This window comes from Salmo salar, chromosome 15, assembly GCF_965601325.2.
Source record: "Salmo salar chromosome 15, fSalSal1, whole genome shotgun sequence".
NCBI classification, from domain to species: domain Eukaryota; kingdom Metazoa; phylum Chordata; class Actinopteri; order Salmoniformes; family Salmonidae; genus Salmo; species Salmo salar.
In genome coordinates, this window is record NC_138305.1 from 70,419,366 (window position 1) to 70,436,006 (window position 16,641).

At 49.2% G+C, this 16,641-nt stretch overlaps 1 protein-coding gene across 3 annotated transcripts in view; it reads left to right on the top strand.

The window, feature by feature from the left end:
- Nucleotides 1–4,943: 4,943 nt before the first annotated feature.
- LOC106571934 (nuclear receptor coactivator 3) overlaps nucleotides 4,944–16,641 on the top strand; it is a 137,034-nt gene continuing 125,336 nt past the window's right edge. For 2 of the 3 annotated variants that reach the window (XM_014145508.3, XM_014145511.3), the window contains exon 1: nucleotides 4,944–5,090. The gene's annotated coding sequence lies outside the window, so the exon portion shown is untranslated. The remainder of the gene's footprint in view (nucleotides 5,091–16,641) is intronic. The other variant, XM_014145514.3, reaches the window with a different exon arrangement.

Below are 16,641 nucleotides of genomic sequence, written 5' to 3' on the forward strand. Positions count from 1 at the left end.
GGTAGCATGAGACGGAGTCTACAACCCACGCAAGTGGCTCAGGTAGTGCAGCTCATCCAGGATGGCACATCAATGCGAGCTGTGGCAAGAAGGTTTGCTGTGTCTGTCAGCGTAGTGTCCAGAGCATGGAGGCGCTACCAGGAGACAGGCCAGTACATTAGGAGACGTGGAGGAGGGCGTAGGAGGGCAACAACCCAGCAGCAGGACCGCTACCTCCGCCTTTGTGCAAGGAGGAGCAGGAGGAGCACTGCCAGAGCCCTGCAAAATGACCTCCAGCAGGCCACAAATATGCATGTGTCTGCTCAAACGGTCAGAAACAGACTCCATGAGGGTGGTATGAGGGCTCGACATCCACAGGTGGGGGTTGTGCTTACAGCCCAACACCGTGCAGGACGTTTGGCATTTGCCAGAGAACACCAAGATTGGCAAATTCGCCACTGGCGCCCTGTGCTCTTCACAGATGAAAGCAGGTTTACACTGAGCACATGTGACAGACGTGACAGAGTCTGGAGACGCCGTGGAGAACGTTATGCTGCCTGCAACATCCTCCAGCATGACCGGTTTGGCAGTGGGTCAGTCATGGTGTGGGGTGGCATTTCTTTGGGGGGCCGCACAGCCCTCCATGTGCTCGCCAGAGGTAGCCTGACTGCCATTAGGTACCGAGATGAGATCCTCAGACCCCTTGTGAGACCATATGCTGGTGCGGTTGGCCCTGGGTTTCTCCTAATGCAAGACCATGTTAGACCTCATGTGGCTGGAGTGTGTCAGCAGTTCCTGCAAGAGGAAGGCATTGATGCTATGGACTGGCCCGCCCGTTCCCCAGACCTGAATCCAATTGAGCACATCTGGGACATCATGTCTCGCTCTATCCACCAACGCCACGTTGCACCACAGACTGTCCAGGAGTTGGCGGATGCTTTAGTCCAGGTCTGGGAGGAGATCCCTCAGGAGACCATCCGCCACCTCATCAGGAGCATGCCCAGGCGTTGTAGGGAGGTCATACAGGCACGTGGAGGCCACACACACTACTGAGCCTCATTTTGACTTGTTTTAAGGACATTACATCAAAGTTGGATCAGCCTGTAGTGTGGTTTTCCACTTTAATTTTGAGTGTGACTCCAAATCCAGACCTCCATGGGTTGATAAATTGGATTTCCATTGATTATTTTTGTGTGATTTTGTTGTCAGCACATTCAACTATGTAAAGAAAAAAGTATTTAATAAGATTATTTCATTCATTCAGATCTAGGATGTGTTATTTTAGTGTTCCCTTTATTTTTTTGAGCAGTGTAGATCAAAACAACTGGGAGATCCTTGCCCTTGGGAGATCCTCATGTAGGACCAAAATCACTAACGGAACTCAACTCTTCGAGGCCGAAAGAAGACAGTACTTATCCGGAAAAAGAGCATGCATTAAAGTACAGACACCTTTGCCAGTAACAACAAGCCCTGTTCACAAGATGAACCATCGCTGTCCCAACTGCGACAAGATCTGCAGGCCACGGGTTGCCCTATTTAGCCATTTCCGGACCCATGGCCAGCCAGACACACACCGCAACCCGGACCTGTGATATCTCATATTCGACTACGAGGGATCCCAAAGGAAGGAGGTGTGTGTATGTGTGCGTGTTTATTTGGTTTTACTGTCCTTGTGGGGACCAGAATTCCTCACAAAGATAGTAGAACAGGGAAAAAACAGGGAAAAGTGCGGACTTTTCACCGGTCCCCACAAGGTAAAAGGCTATTTTAGGCTTAGGGGTTAGGTTTAGGGTCAGGGTTACAATTAGGGTTAGGGGTAAGGGTTTAGGGTTAGGGGTTTGGGGTTAAGGACATCTTTTTCAACCTCTCTCAGACATATTCTTCTTCATGACAGATTACTCATTTTTCACCTCTCTCTTCTTTTCACCCTCCTCCTCCTCTCCCCCTCTCTGTGCCCTCTCACTTTAATGGGGGAGTATGGACAAAAGCACTGATAGTGGTTTGGCTCTCTGCATTGTGTGGTGATGGGGGAGGGGGGAAATACAGACTCAAGCCCACCCCTAGTTCTGTAGAGAAAATGGAGAGGAGAGCACACACAAACAGACCCACGAACCTCATCAAAAGAAAATCCAATAAAATATACTTTTAGGCTTGAAGATATGTCACCAAATAACTTTACATGAGCATTGATTCATTCACATATATAGATGAAACCAATAGAAGAGGTCAATCTAAAGAAAAACGAACTTTCGAATCAGGATGTTCCCGAAGCACTTTTTACAGTACAGCATAATCACCAACGCCGAGAAGTTATCAAGTACCAGTCTGTTTGTGCTGACACTGCTTCCAAAAATAACTATCATAATTGAAGGCCTTTCTCCAGCGGTATAAATAGTGTGTGTCTTGTTTGTCAAAGCTGTTTGGGACATGTTCAGAAAATGTGCTGCTTGCCAGCCCGCTGCTGCTTGAGCTGCAGTTTTCACTTTCCACTTTTCATCACTTAAAACTTCATATAACTTCTGCAGTGTCACACGTCCACCCCTTTTCTCTTTCTCTCTTTTTCTCTCTCTCTCTCTCTAAAAAGGTTTGAAAGGACACCTAATCCAAGCACAGTTGTAACTCAGGTCTGTCAATTTTTCTTTTCCTCTGTTCGTGTTCCTTGACTTGGTGGATTATGCCCAGGCCAGGCTAATTGCAAAGTCCTGTTCTCCTCCTGCTCATTCCTCCCCCTTCGCTCTCTGTCGCCTCTCTTTCTCTCTCTTTCCTTTAGCACTCTCTCTCTCTAGGTAATTCTCTGACTGGCTCTACTTAATGTTTTCTATCACTCTCTCCCTCTTCATCTTCACTCACTCTGCACATTCACATTCCATTTCTCCCTCTCTTTCTCTTGCCCTCTCTCCTTTCCTCTCATTGTCCTCCTTGCCTTATTTTCTGTATTTCCACAATTTTTCTCCCTCTCCTCTCACACTCACTCAATCAACAAAACAAGTCCTACAGGAAAATTACAGTTGGCCCAGAACAGAGCAGCACGGCTGGCCCTTAAATCAACACGGAGGGTCAATATTAATATCATGCATGTCAATCTCTCCTGGCTCAAAGTAGAGGAGAGATTGACTGCATCACTAGTTCGCCTTTGTGTGAGGTATTCACGTGTTGAAAGCACCAAACTGTCTGTTCAAATAGCTAACACACAGCTCAGACATGCATACACACCCCACAAGACATGCCACCAGGGTTCTCTTCACAGTCCCCAAGTACAAAACAGACTCTAGGAAACGTGCAGTACTACACAGAGCCGTGTCTACATGGAACTCTCTTCCACATCAAGTAACTCAAGCGAGCAGTGAAATCAGATTTGAAAAAAACAGATCTAACAACCTCTCACGGCACAACACGGACTGTGAAGAGAAGCACGCACGCACGCACTCTAACACACACTCTACACACACACACACATTGCAATGTTGTGGTATTGTGGATTTTATATTGTACATTTGTACTAATAGATTAATAGAGTAATAATGTCTTCTATGATGCGTTGTTTTATGTATGATGTAGGCTGTTTTTTTTAACATTTATTGTGATGTAATTGTTTTAACGCTGTTTGGACGCTAGGAAGAGTACTTGGCAGTCGCTAATGGGGATCCTAGTAAATACAATATACTAAATACTCACTATATCAATACATCTGTTGTCCCTCTTTACCTGTCTTCCAGCCTTTCTGCCACTCCATCTCTGTTTTTACACTCTCTCCACCTTCTCTCTACCTGATTCTCACTTTCTTCCTATCTCTCTCCCTCCCTCAATCTCTACCCCTCCCTGGCACAGCTGAAACCCTACTCTCTGCTCTGCCTGTGTGTGTGCCTACTCCCCTGCCTGCCTGCCTGGTATCACCATGGTGACGGGTTGGTGCTATCTTACCCTGTCTCTTCTTGGCAGGGGCAGTGGCGGTTCTAGACCATTTCAACTGGGGGGGCCAAGCTGGGGCCAGTTGTACTGTTAGAGGGGCCAGTTACATTAGACGTCATTGTTGCCATATCGTTTTCTTCACTGCATTGCAGGCATTAGCAGGCAAAAGACCATGTTCATAATCATCATCGTTGCCACTGTCTAATAACGGATGTAAAAAAAGAACGATAGCAGTAAAGAACCGCTAGTGGGCAGGGGTACAGGTTCTGGGCCGACTGTGCAGATTGTGCCCCAGTCCCCAGGCCACCATGCAGACTCTGACGCCACCGGTCCACACTGACCCTGCCAGCTCCTCCATATTGAGTCCACATATGGGCCTCATCTATAACACATACAGGCCTGAAGGTTCCACTGTTCTACAGATACAAAATAAAACCACGCAGCCCTTTCCAGGTCCAGAAAATATTATTACAGCTAGCAATTCAGAGTTAGCTCTCGCTAAGGCGTAAGACTACCAGACTAAATCAAAGCATCATGTCATTTATAGCAGTTCAATCAAACTCAAATCACGGTTAAAGTGGTTTGATTGAATATGGCACCTCCCAAAGTATTACCACGCATAATAAATAGAGAGATATGTGATCGTGTACAAAAGCAAGCAAGGTTTGAAATGATTCTGTTGTAGTGAAATATGATATATATATATTTGTGTTGAATTTAGTTGACGATCCCTGCTGTAAATGTTATAAGTTTACTTAGACATTATGTCCAAGCCACACCCCTTCTGCAAACCGTCATGACCATGTTAAAGCAGATGATAGCAGAACAGCCTATTAGCTATTACAGGCATTTGCACACAAACAAGTCACTGTTTGCTTTTCAAGTGCTCCTCAGGTTAACTAAAAATAAACACCATGGCATTTTTCTGCTCTAATATCGTCGCTGTCAGCCGTCTACACCACAGCTCGAGGTCTCCTCTTGGGGCATACGTAGTTGTAGTCCGTATCCGAGAGGTCTGCCCTAGCTGAAGCGTTCGACGGGAATAAAACTACACTACCCAGAAACCCCATCGCTCAGCCACAAGCTGGCTTCTTGGGCTTCGGGAGTGTTTCCCATTTAAACAAACACAGCGTTGAAGATGGCGGAGAGTTAATAGCGAAACGAAGAAGATATCGGTGCGCTGACAGAGATACATCGATTTGGTGAGTTTACTACGTTTTCCCTTTACACGTTCCTTCTATGCCAAACTCGGTTTTACGCACGAATGGCATTGTCCGTCGTTCGTTTGGACGGACTTTGTTGTCCACTAATGTGTAGTAGGACTCAATACACTCTTCATAACACAATACAGGTTGGTGCACCGCACACACGGGCACTGTGCATATTCCCGTTTATTTGGACAGCAAAGAAAAAGTATAACTCCAGGTCCAAGCCAAGGTCATGGATGTTGGTGTAGGTATAGCGTGCTGTACCCTATGGTCTCTGACATAGTGGCTTTGAGTCTATTAATGGTCATAGCTGAGGAAATGAAAATAAAGTGTCCTTTAGTTTGGAACTTGAAGGGACACATTTTCTAACTTACTAAGAGGACAAGGTTGAAAAAAAAAAGTGTTGTTTATGTTCTGTCACACTTGGCGCAGACGACACGAGATAAATCATAGTATTTTCTGACTCGTAAACTAGCCTAGGACATGTTGCATTCATTCAGTAAGTTCATGTCGCCCGGCGGCGCAGGGGTAAAGTCTAACCAAGTCAAATGTAAATGCTCTCTCTCTCTAGCTCTCGCGCTCTCTCTCTCTCTCTCTCTCTCTAGCTCTCTCTCTAGCTCTTGCGCTCTCTCTCTCTCTCTCTCTCTCTCTCTCTCTCTCTCTAGCTCTCTAGCTCTCTAGCTCTCTCTCTAGCTCTCTAGCTCTCTAGCTCTCTAGCGCTCTCTCTCTCTCTCTAGCTCTCTCTCTCTCTAGCTCTCTCTCTCTCTAGCTCTCTCTCTCTCTAGCTCTCTCTCTCTCTCTAGCTCTCTCTCTCTCTCTAGCTCTCTCTCTCTCTCTCTAGCTCTCTCTCTCTAGCTCGCTCTCCTCTCTCTCTCTCTCTCTCTCTCTCTCTCTCTCTCTAGCTCTCTCTCTCTCTCTCTCTCTCTAGCTCTCTCTCTCTCTCTCTCTAGCTCTCTCTCTCTCTCTCTCTCTCTAGCTCTCGCTCTCTCTCTAGCTCTCGCTCTCTCTCTAGCTCTCGCTCTCTCTCTAGCTCTCGCTCTCTCTCTAGCTCTCGCTCTCTCTCTAGCTCTCGCTCTCTCTAGCTCTCTCTCTCTAGCTCTCTCTCTCTAGCTCTCTCTCTAGCTCTCTCTCTCTAGCTCTCTCTCTCTAGCTCTCTCTCTCTAGCTCTCTCTCTCTAGCTCTCTCTCTCTAGCTCTCTCTCTCTAGCTCTCTCTCTCTAGCTCTCTCTAGCTCTCTCTCTCTAGCTCTCTCTAGCGCTCTCTCTAGCTCTAGCTCTCTCTCTCTCTCTCTAGCTCTCTCTCTCTCTAGCTCTCTCTCGCTCTCTCTCTAGCTCTCTCTCTCTCTAGGTCTCTAGCTCTCTCTCTCTCTAGCTCTCTCTCTCTCTCTCTCTCTCTAGCTCTCTCTCTCTCTCTCTCTCTCTCTCTCTCTAGCTCTCTAGCTCTCTCTCTCTAGCTCTCTCTCTCTCTCTCTCTAGCTCGCTCTCTAGCTCTCTCTCTCTCTCTCTCTCTAGCTCTCTCTCTCTCTCTCTCTCTCTAGCTCTCTCTCGCTCTCTCTCTAGCTCTCGCTCTCTCTCTAGCTCTCGCTCTCTCTCTCTCTCGCTCTCTCTCTCTCTCTCGCTCTCTCTCTCTCTCTCTCTAGCTCTCTCTAGCTCTCTCTAGCTCTCTCTCTCTCTCTCTCTAGCTCTCTCTCTCTCTCTCTCTCTCTCTAGCTCTCTCTCTAGCTCTCTCTCTAGCTCTCTCTCTAGCTCTCTCTCTAGCTCTCTCTCTCTCTCTCTCTCTAGCTCTCTCTCTAGCTCTCTCTCTCTCTCTCTCTCTCTCTCTCTAGCTCTCTCTCTAGCTCTCTCTCTAGCTCTCTCTCTCTAGCTCTCTCTCTCTAGCTCTCTCTCTAGCTCTCTCTCTAGCTCTCTCTCTCTAGCTCTCTCTCTCTAGCTCTCTCTCTCTCTCTCTAGCGCTCTCTCTAGCTCTAGCTCTCTCTCTCTAGCTCTAGCTCTCTCTCTCTCTCTCTCTAGCTCTCTCTCTCTCTAGCTCTCTCTCGCTCTCTCTCTAGCTCTCTCTCTCTCTCTCTCTAGCTCTCTCTCTCTCTAGCTCTCTCTCTCTCTCTCTCTCTCTCTAGCTCTCTCTCTCTCTCTCTCTCTAGCTCTCTAGCTCTCTCTCTCTAGCTCTCTAGCTCGCTCTCTAGCTCTCTCTCTCTCTCTTCTCTCTCTCTCTCTCTCTCTCTCTCTCTCTCTCTAGCTCTCTCTCTCTCTCTCTCTCTCTCTAGCTCTCTCTCTCTCTCTCTCTCTCTAGCTCTCTCTCTCTAGCTCTCTAGCTCTCTCTCTAGCTCTCTCTCGCGCTCGCTCACTCTCTCTCTCTCACTAGCTCTCTCTCTCTCACTAGCTCTCGCTCTCTCTCACTAGCTCTCGCTCTCTCTCTAGCTCGCTCGCTCGCTCTAGCTCTCTCTCTCTCTCTCGCTCGCTCTCTCTCTAGCTCTCTCTAGCTCTCTCTCTCGCTCTAGCTCTCGCTCGCTCTCTCTCTCACTAGCTCTCGCTCTCTCTCACTAGCTCTCGCTCTCTCTCACTAGCTCGCTCTCTCACTCGCTCTCGCTCGCTCTGCTCTCTCTCTCTCGCTCGCTCTCGCTCGCTCTCTCTCTCTCTCTCTAGCTCGCTCTCGCTCGCTCTCTCTCTCTCTCTAGCTCTCTCTCTCTCTCTCTCTCTCTCTAGCTCTCTCTCTCTCTCTCTCTCTCTCTCTCTCTCTCTCTCTCGCTCTCTCTCTCTCTCTCTCTCTCTCTCTCTCTAGCTCTCTCTCTCTCTCTCTCTCTCTCTCTCTAGCTCTCTCTCTCTCTCTCTCTCTCTCTCTCTCTAGCTCTCTCTCTCTCTCAGCTCTCTCTAGCTCTCTCTCTCTCTAGCTCTCTCTCTCTAGCTCTCTCTAGCTCTCTCTCTCTCTAGCTCTCTCTCTCGCTCTCTCTCTCTCTCTCTCTCTCTCTCTCTCTCGCTCTCGCTCTCTAGCTCTCTCTCTCTCTAGCTCTCTCTCTCTCTCAGCTCTCTCTCTCTCTCAGCTCGCTCTCTCTCTCTAGCTCGCTCTCTCTCTCAGCTCGCTCTCTCTCTAGCTCTGCTCTCTCTCTAGCTCTCTCTCTAGCTCTCTCTCAGCTCTCTCTAGCTCTCTCTCTCTCTCTAGCTCTCTCTCTCTCTCTCAGCTCTCTCTCTCTCTCTCGCTCTAGCTCTCTCTAGCTCTCTCGCTCTCTAGCTCTCGCTCTCTCTCTCTAGCTCTCGCTCTCTCTCTCTCTCTCTCTCTCTCTCTCTCTCTCTCTCTCTCTCTCTCTCTCTAGCTCTCTCTCTCTCTAGCTCGCTCTCTCTCTCTAGCTCGCTCTCTCTCTCTAGCTCGCTCTCTCTCTCAGCTCGCTCGCTCTCTCTCTAGCTCGCTCGCTCTCTCTCTAGCTCGCTCGCTCTCTCTCTAGCTCGCTCGCTCTCTCTCTAGCTCTCTCTCTCTCTCTCTCTCTAGCTCTCTCTCTCTCTAGCTCTCTCTAGCTCTCTCTCTCTAGCTCTCGCTCTCTCTCTCTCTCTAGCTCTCGCTCTAGCTCTCTCTCGCTCTAGCTCTCGCTCGCTCTCTCTCTCACTCGCTGGCTCGCTCTCTCTCGCTCGCTCGCTCTCGCTCTCTCTCTCTCTCGCTCTCTCTCTCTCTCTCTCTCTCTCTCTCTCTCTCTAGCTCTCTCTCTCTCTCTCTCTCTCTCTCTCTCGCTCTCTCTCTCGCTCTCTCTCTCTCTCTCGCTCTCTCTCTCTCTCTAGCTCTCTCTCTCTCTCTCTAGCTCTGCTCTCTCTCTCTCTAGCTCGCTCTCTCTCTCTAGCTCGCTCGCTCTCTCTCTCTAGCTCGCTCTCTCTCTAGCTCTCTCTCTCTCTCTCTAGCTCTCTCTCTCTCTCTCTCGCTCTCTCTCTAGCTCTCTCTAGCTCTCTCTCTCGCTCTCTCTAGCTCTCGCTCGCTCTCTAGCTCTCTCTCTCTCTCTAGCTCTCTCTCTCTAGCTCTCGCTCTCGCTCTCGCTCTCTCTCTCGCTCTCTAGCTCTCTCGCTCTCTCTCTCTCTAGCTCTCTCCTCTCTCTCGCTCTCTCTAGCTCTCTCGCTCTCTCGCTAGCTCGCTAGCTCTCTCTCTCTCTCTAGCTCTCGCTCTCTCTCACTAGCTCTCGCTCTCTCTCACTAGCTCTCGCTCTCTCTCACTAGCTCTCGCTCTCGCTCTCGCTAGCTCTCGCTCTCTCACTAGCTCTCGCTCGCTCTCTCTCTAGCTCGCTCTCTCTCTCTCTAGCTCGCTCTCTCGCTCTCTAGCTCGCTCTCTCGCTAGCTCGCTCGCTCGCTCTCTCTCTCTAGCTCGCTCGCTCTCTCTCACTAGCTCGCGCTCTCTCTCACTAGCTCGCGCTCTCTCTCACTAGCTCGCGCTCTCTCTCACTAGCTCGCTCGCTCTCTCTCACTCGCTCTCGCTCGCTCGCTCTCTCGCTCGCTCTCTCTCTCTCTAGCTCGCTCTAGCTCTCTCTCTCGCTCTAGCTCTCTCTCTCTCGCTCGCTCGCTCGCTAGCTCTCTCTAGCTCGCTCGCTCTCGCTCTAGCTCGCTCTCTCTCGCTCGCTCTCGCTCTCACTAGCTCTCGCTCTCTCTCACTAGCTCGCGCTCTCTCTCACTAGCTCTCGCTCGCTCTCACTAGCTCGCTCTCTCTCACTAGCTCGCTCTCTCTCACTAGCTCTCTCTCACTAGCTCGCTCTCGCTCGCTCGCTCGCTCTCTCTCGCTCGCTCTCTCGCTCTCTCTCTAGCTCGCTCTCGCTCTCCTCTCTCTCTAGCTCGCTCTCTCTCTCGCTCTCTCTCTCTAGCTCTCTCTCTCTCGCTCTAGCTCTCTCTCTAGCTCGCTCGCTCTCTCTCTCAGCTCGCTCTCGCTCTCTCTCTAGCTCTCTCGCTCTCTAGCTCTCTCTCTCTCTAGCTCTCGCTCTCTCTCACTAGCTCGCTCTCTCTCACTAGCTCGCTCTCTCTCACTAGCTCCTCTCTCACTAGCTCGCTCTCTCTAGCTCTCTCGCTCTCTAGCTCGCTCTCTCTCTAGCTCGCTCTCTCTCTAGCTCTCTCTCTCTCTCTAGCTCGCTCTCTCTCGCTCTCGCTCTCGCTCGCTCGCTCTCTCTCTCTCTCTCTCTAGCTCTCTCTCTCTCTCTCTCGCTCTCTCTCTAGCTAGCTCTCTCTCTCTCTCTAGCTCGCTCTCTCGCTAGCTCTCTCTCTCGCTAGCTCGCTCGCTCGCTCGCTCGCTCTCTAGCTCTCTCTCTCTCTCTAGCTCGCTCTCTCTCTCTAGCTCGCTCTCTCTCTCTAGCTCGCTCTCTCTCTCTAGCTCGCTCGCTCTCTCTCTCTCTAGCTCGCTCTCTAGCTCGCTCGCTCTCTCTCTAGCTCGCTCTCTCTCTCTCTAGCTCTCTCTCTCTCTCTCTAGCTCGCTCTCTCTCTCTCTGGCTCCGCTCTCTCTCTCTCTGGCTCGCTCTCTCTCTCTCTGCTAGCTCGCTCTCTCTCTCTCTCTAGCTCGCTCTCTCTCTCTCTCTCTAGCTCGCTCTCTCTCTCTCTCTCTAGCTCGCTCTCTCTCTCTCTCTCTAGCTCGCTCTCTCTCTCTCTCTAGCTCGCTCTCTCTCTCTCTCTAGCTCTCTCTCTCTCTCTCTCTCTCTCTAGCTCTCTCTCTCTAGCTCTCTCTCTCTCTCTCTCTCTCTCTCTAGCTCTCTCTCTCTCTCTCTCTCTAGCTCGCTCGCTCTCTCTCTAGCTCGCTCTCTCTCTAGCTCTCTCTCTCTCTAGCTCTCTCTAGCTCTCTCTCTCTAGCTCTCTCTCTCTCTAGCTCTCTCTAGCTCTCTCTCTCTCTAGCTCTCTCTCTCTCTAGCTCTCTCTCTCTCTCAGCTCTCTCTCTCTCTCTAGCTCTCTCTCTCTCTCTAGCTCTCTCTCTCTCTCTAGCTCTCTCTCTCTCTCTAGCTCTCTCTCTCTCTCTAGCTCTCTCTCTCTAGCTCTCGCTCTCTCTCTCTCTCTCTCGCTCTCGCTCTCTCTCTCTAGCTCTCTCTCTCTAGCTCTCTCTCTCTAGCTCTCTCTCTAGCTCTCTAGCTCTCTCTCTAGCTCGCTCGCTCTCTCTCTAGCTCGCTCTCTCTCTCTAGCTCGCTCTCTCTCTCTCTAGCTCGCTCTCTCTCTCTCTAGCTCGCTCTCTCTCTCTCTAGCTCGCTCTCTCTCTCTCTCTGGCTCGCTCTCTCTCTCTCTCTGGCTCGCTCGCTCTCTCTCTAGCTCGCTCTCTCTCTCTCTAGCTCGCTCTCTCTCTCTCTAGCTCGCTCTCTCTCTCTCTAGCTCGCTCTCTCTCTCTCTAGCTCGCTCTCTCTCTCTCTAGCTCGCTCTCTCTCTCTCTAGCTCGCTCTCTCTCTCTCTAGCTCGCTCTCTCTCTCTCTAGCTCGCTCTCTCTCTAGCTCTCTCTCTAGCTCTCTCTCTAGCTCTCTCTCTAGCTCTCTCTCTAGCTCTCTCTCTAGCTCTCTCTCTAGCTCTCTCTCTAGCTCTCTCTCTAGCTCTCTCTCTCTAGCTCTCTCTCTCTAGCTCTCTAGCTCTCTCTCTCGCTCTCTAGCTCTCTCTCTCGCTCTCTCTCTCTCTCTAGCTCTCTCTCTCTCTCTAGCTCTCTCTCTCTCTCTAGCTCTCTCTCTCTCTCTAGCTCTCTCTCTCTCTCTAGCTCTCTCTCTCTAGCTCTCTCTCTCTAGCTCTCTCTCTCTCTAGCTCTCTCTCTAGCTCTCTCTCTCTCTCTCGCTTTCTAGCTCTCTCTCTAGCTCTCTCTCTCGCTTTCTCTCTAGCTCTCCCTTTCTCTCTAGCTCTCTCGCTCTCTCGCTCTCTCTCTAGCGCTCTCTCTCTTTAGTTCTCTCTCACTCACACACCTCTAATCAATGTTAACTTCACTGAAGGAAATGTTACTTTACAGTGAAGCCTTGCTGTGTGTTGCTCCATTATTACATTGTTATTGCTGCTCGAGTTTGGTACATGGTGTCAGTTTGTCAGTAGGTCGTAGCCTACATGTGATACCATCCTACTATTGATACACTGTAGCCAGCTGCAAATGTTGCTTGTCTATGTTCAACTTAGATACAGGGCCACCCAATCAGATTGAGCAAAAAAAATAAAAACGAGTTTATTTTAATTTGTTAGGGGATGATTTGTCTTTTTACCTGAACATGCAAACATCATCAGATAGAATTCCTAGTAAGCAGTGCACTGGGTTAGTCAGATTTGATGAAACAGAACTGGAATGAATTCTCTTACAGGATGGGGTTGTTAAAAGTTACACCCCCAATAAGCCACGAATATGACTGCATTGAGGCATATGTCACTGTGCTTCTATGGCTATGTGCACCATGCCGCGGCCTGTTTCATTTGTTCATTTAGCAACCAAGACAGCTCTTAATCCAGTTCCTTTGTCACAGCCAACACACAGAGCTATGGCCTATTTTAGCTTTAAAAAAATGCCACATTTTCCTCTCTGCCCAATGGCAATAAGTGTAGAATTGCAGGAAATTAGCTTTTAAACAGCAACATTTTCTTTCAGCCTCATGGCAAAATGTGTAGAATAGCATGAGTTTCCATATAAAACGGCAAATTATTCCCCCCCTCCCACTGCTTCGTTGCACAATGTTTGAAGAACCAACAGAATGATTGAATACATTTGTAAAAAAGTAGCTAGTCTGTGTGTGTTGTCAAATGTTGACTAAAGGAGTTTGTTCTAGTGAATTTACAGTAACCTATTGTCGCTCCATCATTTAGTCCATTAAGCCCATGGCTGATAGACGGGTAGACAGGGAAGGGTTGTGATAGGCCGTAACTCTGAACATGGATACTTTTAGGAGGTGTGTACCGTGCAGAAATGTTATTGTGGTTTACATGAGAACACCAATAAGGGACAGACGTGCGGCGTGCAAGTCAGACAGCGCTCTCCCGTGATACGGTAGACAATGTGCCGATAGTGTCGCTGTTTCCTTTACCCGAGCCCAACGGGGATCATTTCATTTCCCGTCTCACATGTATGCCAGTGTCGTTTTAGATGTTAGTGTTGTGTGTGTGTGTGTGTAATAGTTCATCTACTCTAAAGGTCCTGTCTTTTATGACCCCCCCCCCCCCCCCCACTCCCTATGTATATAACCGTCCTGTTGCATAGTTCTCTGACTTGAATTCTTTTAGAAACCTCTACGATCTTCTGTATTGTTCTTCTGCTTGTTAATGTAGTGTCTCCATGTGTCAGAGAGAGAGAGAGAGAGAGAGTCTGAGGTGTGTTGCAGGCAGCAGGGCCAGGGCAATAAGGTTGAGTTAATTATAAAAGCCTCAGTTTAAATTTAGCTCTGTGTCTCCGGCTTTGTTCCTGGATGACCTGGCTGTGTGACTGTGTTGCCTGGGTAGAGGGCCGAGTAGAGGGTGTGGCGGCCGGGCAGACGGCGTCTTGTTCCCCAGTGCCCCGCTGGCAGATTTTAGAGTGATGTCACTCTGTGGCCAAACCTTCAATTATCAGACACACGCTCACACCCTCGCAGTCACACACCCCACCTCTCCCCTCCACGCTGGCTTACAGAGGGCTCCTAAATCGAGGTGGTGCAGGGAGACTGGACATAGACAGGCTGCTGGGCCTATAGGCCCCCAGATGGGGGTTGGGGATAGTAGTTGGATGGGGGGGGGGGGGGTGACAGTGATGCATGGTGTTTGCTAAATAGAAGAAGGGGGGGGGTCGAGGGCAGGGGTGATGTTAGTGACCGGGTCCGGCTGTGGGGGTGAGTGGTGAAAGGAGGAGGGTAGGCAATGGGTGCTAAGCAGAGGAGGTAAAATGAGGTAATGAGGTAAGAAATTCCAGCAGGTAGTGTCACGCTGGCATAAAGACAAATAATGAGGTAAGAAATTCCAGCAGGTAGTGTCACGCTGGCATAAAGACAAATAATGAGGTAAGAAATTCCAGCAGGTAGTGTCACGCTGGCATAAAGACAAATAATGAGGTAAGAAATTCCAGCAGGTAGTGTCACGCTGGCATAAAGACAAATAATGAGGTAAAAAAATTCCAGCAGGTAGTGTCACGCTGGCATAAAGGGTCGGGAGACAGGAGCAGGAATGCGTAATAGTTTTTTTTATTATACCCAAATTACGGAGTGCCGTGTAAAGGCACGGGGACGAAGACCAAACAAACACTATACAAGACACAGGGTTGAAAGCCAAACCAAAGAGCGAGGAGTACCTCGAATAAATAACACAAGCGCACAATGATTAACACACGGGACGAGACCCGTAATCATCTGCGCAATCCACAATGGCACGAAAGCCAAAACACACAGCACAGGTCCTCACACGAACCAACGGACATTGGAACAATAATCGACAAGACAATGGTAAACCACGGGCACACTTATACAATTACTAATCACTGGGAATAGGGGCCAGGTGTGCGTAATGATAGTTCCGGAGGGATCCGTGACAGGTAGCTTAACCTGAGCCTCTTCCCTGAGGCACTCCAAATACAAACCCCCCCAGACCCGAACCAACACACACACACACACATCCCCCTTGTCTCCTCCCCATCATCCCAGACTAGTGTGGGAGGTACTCCTCTCCTCTTTTGTTTGGCTTTCAAACCTGTGTTTGTTTGGTCTTCGTCCCTGTGCCTTTGGACGGCACTCCGTAATTTGGGTATAATAAAAAACCCTATTACGCATTCCTGCTCCTGTCTCCCGACCCTTTATGCCAGCGTGACACTACCTGCTGGAATTTTTTTACCTCATTATTTGTCTTTTTGTCCACGCCCCCCCCGCTCTTTTTGCTGCAAATTTGTTCATCACATCTCTTTCTCTTCAGTTTGTATGTGTCGGCCTCTCTCCTGCTCGCTCTATGGTGTGTGTGACAGTGCCCCTGTCTCCCCCAGCTGCAGTGTGATGAGCTGATCTGTTGTTGTCTCCTCGTCTCTCTCTAAACCAGAGAGAGGTGGCCGTACTGATGCCGGAGGTTTGGGGTATTTTTCAGGCAGTGTACCCTCCTCCACAAGGACAGGTTTTTGGGTTGTCCTGTCACTTGGACCTCTAATTAAGCAATAGGGCCCAAGGAGGTGTGGTATATGGCCAATATACCACAGCTAAGGGCTGTTGTTAGGCACTACGCCATATATAACAAACCCCTGAGGTGCCTGATTGCTATTATAAACCGGTTACCAACGTAATTAAGGCAGTACAAATAAATGTTTTGTCATACTCGTGGTATAGGGTCTGATATAACACGGCTGTCAGCCAATCAGCATGCCGTGAAACCGGGTGGTTCAAGCCCTGAATGCTGATTGGCTGACAGCCGTGGCATTAATTGGTCATAAACCACACCCCCTCATGCCTTATTGCTTAAATACAGATTAGTCTGGGCTGCACAATACACACACACACACACACACACACACACAGGGACTGACAACAGTTGCAGCTAATTCTATCTAGTCGTGGTGTATAAAGTTGAGGTCTATGACCAGGGCAGCCCTTTATTTCCCTGTCTTTGTACTAGTACAGAAGAGAAAAGACTACTTGTTGCTTCACTGCCAAGTCATTCACTTCCTAAGTGAGCAGCATTAAACTGACAAACCCTGAACTAGCCACTCGTTTCTGTACGATAGACATTTTAGCAGCTGGCTCTTGCGATCGGGTCTGAGTTAGATTGCTTGGTACGGGCTTGACCACTACGAGGCGTTTCAGAGAAGATTGCACGTAGAATCTGAGCACAGCCGCAATGAAAGTCTCTGTGCCCAGTTGAATATTGTCCATTTGAATGGTTGCGGTATGCGTGTGCTTACAGAAGCAGTAGGTGTCAGGTTGCTGACGGAGTTGTGTGTGTGTGTGTGTGTGTACATGCGTGCATGTGGTTTGGAAAGTAGGTTCCCTGGTAAACCGGTTCTGAAAGCTCACGGACGACAGACCAGCATGCACTTAAGTGTCGCCTGTTAGTTCTGTGTTCAGGAGGCGGAAGTAGAACTATCTTAAACAACTCATCGTTTCCGGTTACCAAAAATGCCTGTTTTGTTGACCGTTGCTGTTTTAAAATGTGTTGCGCTTAAGAAGCCCCTGTAGTGAAGAGATGGATGGAGACAGGAGAGAGGGAGAACAGCAGACTGATTGAGATGGAGGAAGGAAACAGGACAGGAGGAGAGGGGACAGTTGCAGATTCTCTTCTCCTTATTTCCAGCCAGTGCCTCCAGTACACCTCATGTCCTCAGGTTTCTGATCTTTACTGAGCTGTCTGTCTCCCCTGTGAGAGGAATGCCAAGTGTCTCTCTCTCTCTTTTCCCACCCCCTCTCTTGTACCGATTCCATCTCTCTTGCTTTCCCTCTTTTGCTCTGCCTCTTCTCTCCCTCTCTATCCCAGACTCCATCTCTCTGCTCTCGCTCTCTCTTTCATTACTCATAATTAATTTAAGTCCAAGTCTTAATCCCCTTTTAAGGCTGAATCGCAGAACTCAGGTTAAATAAGTTAAGTCTGCTCTTAAATGACTGGGAGGTGAGAAGGTGATTTGAATGTGCGTGTTTGTGTTTTTGCAAGTGTGTATTGTGCATCCGT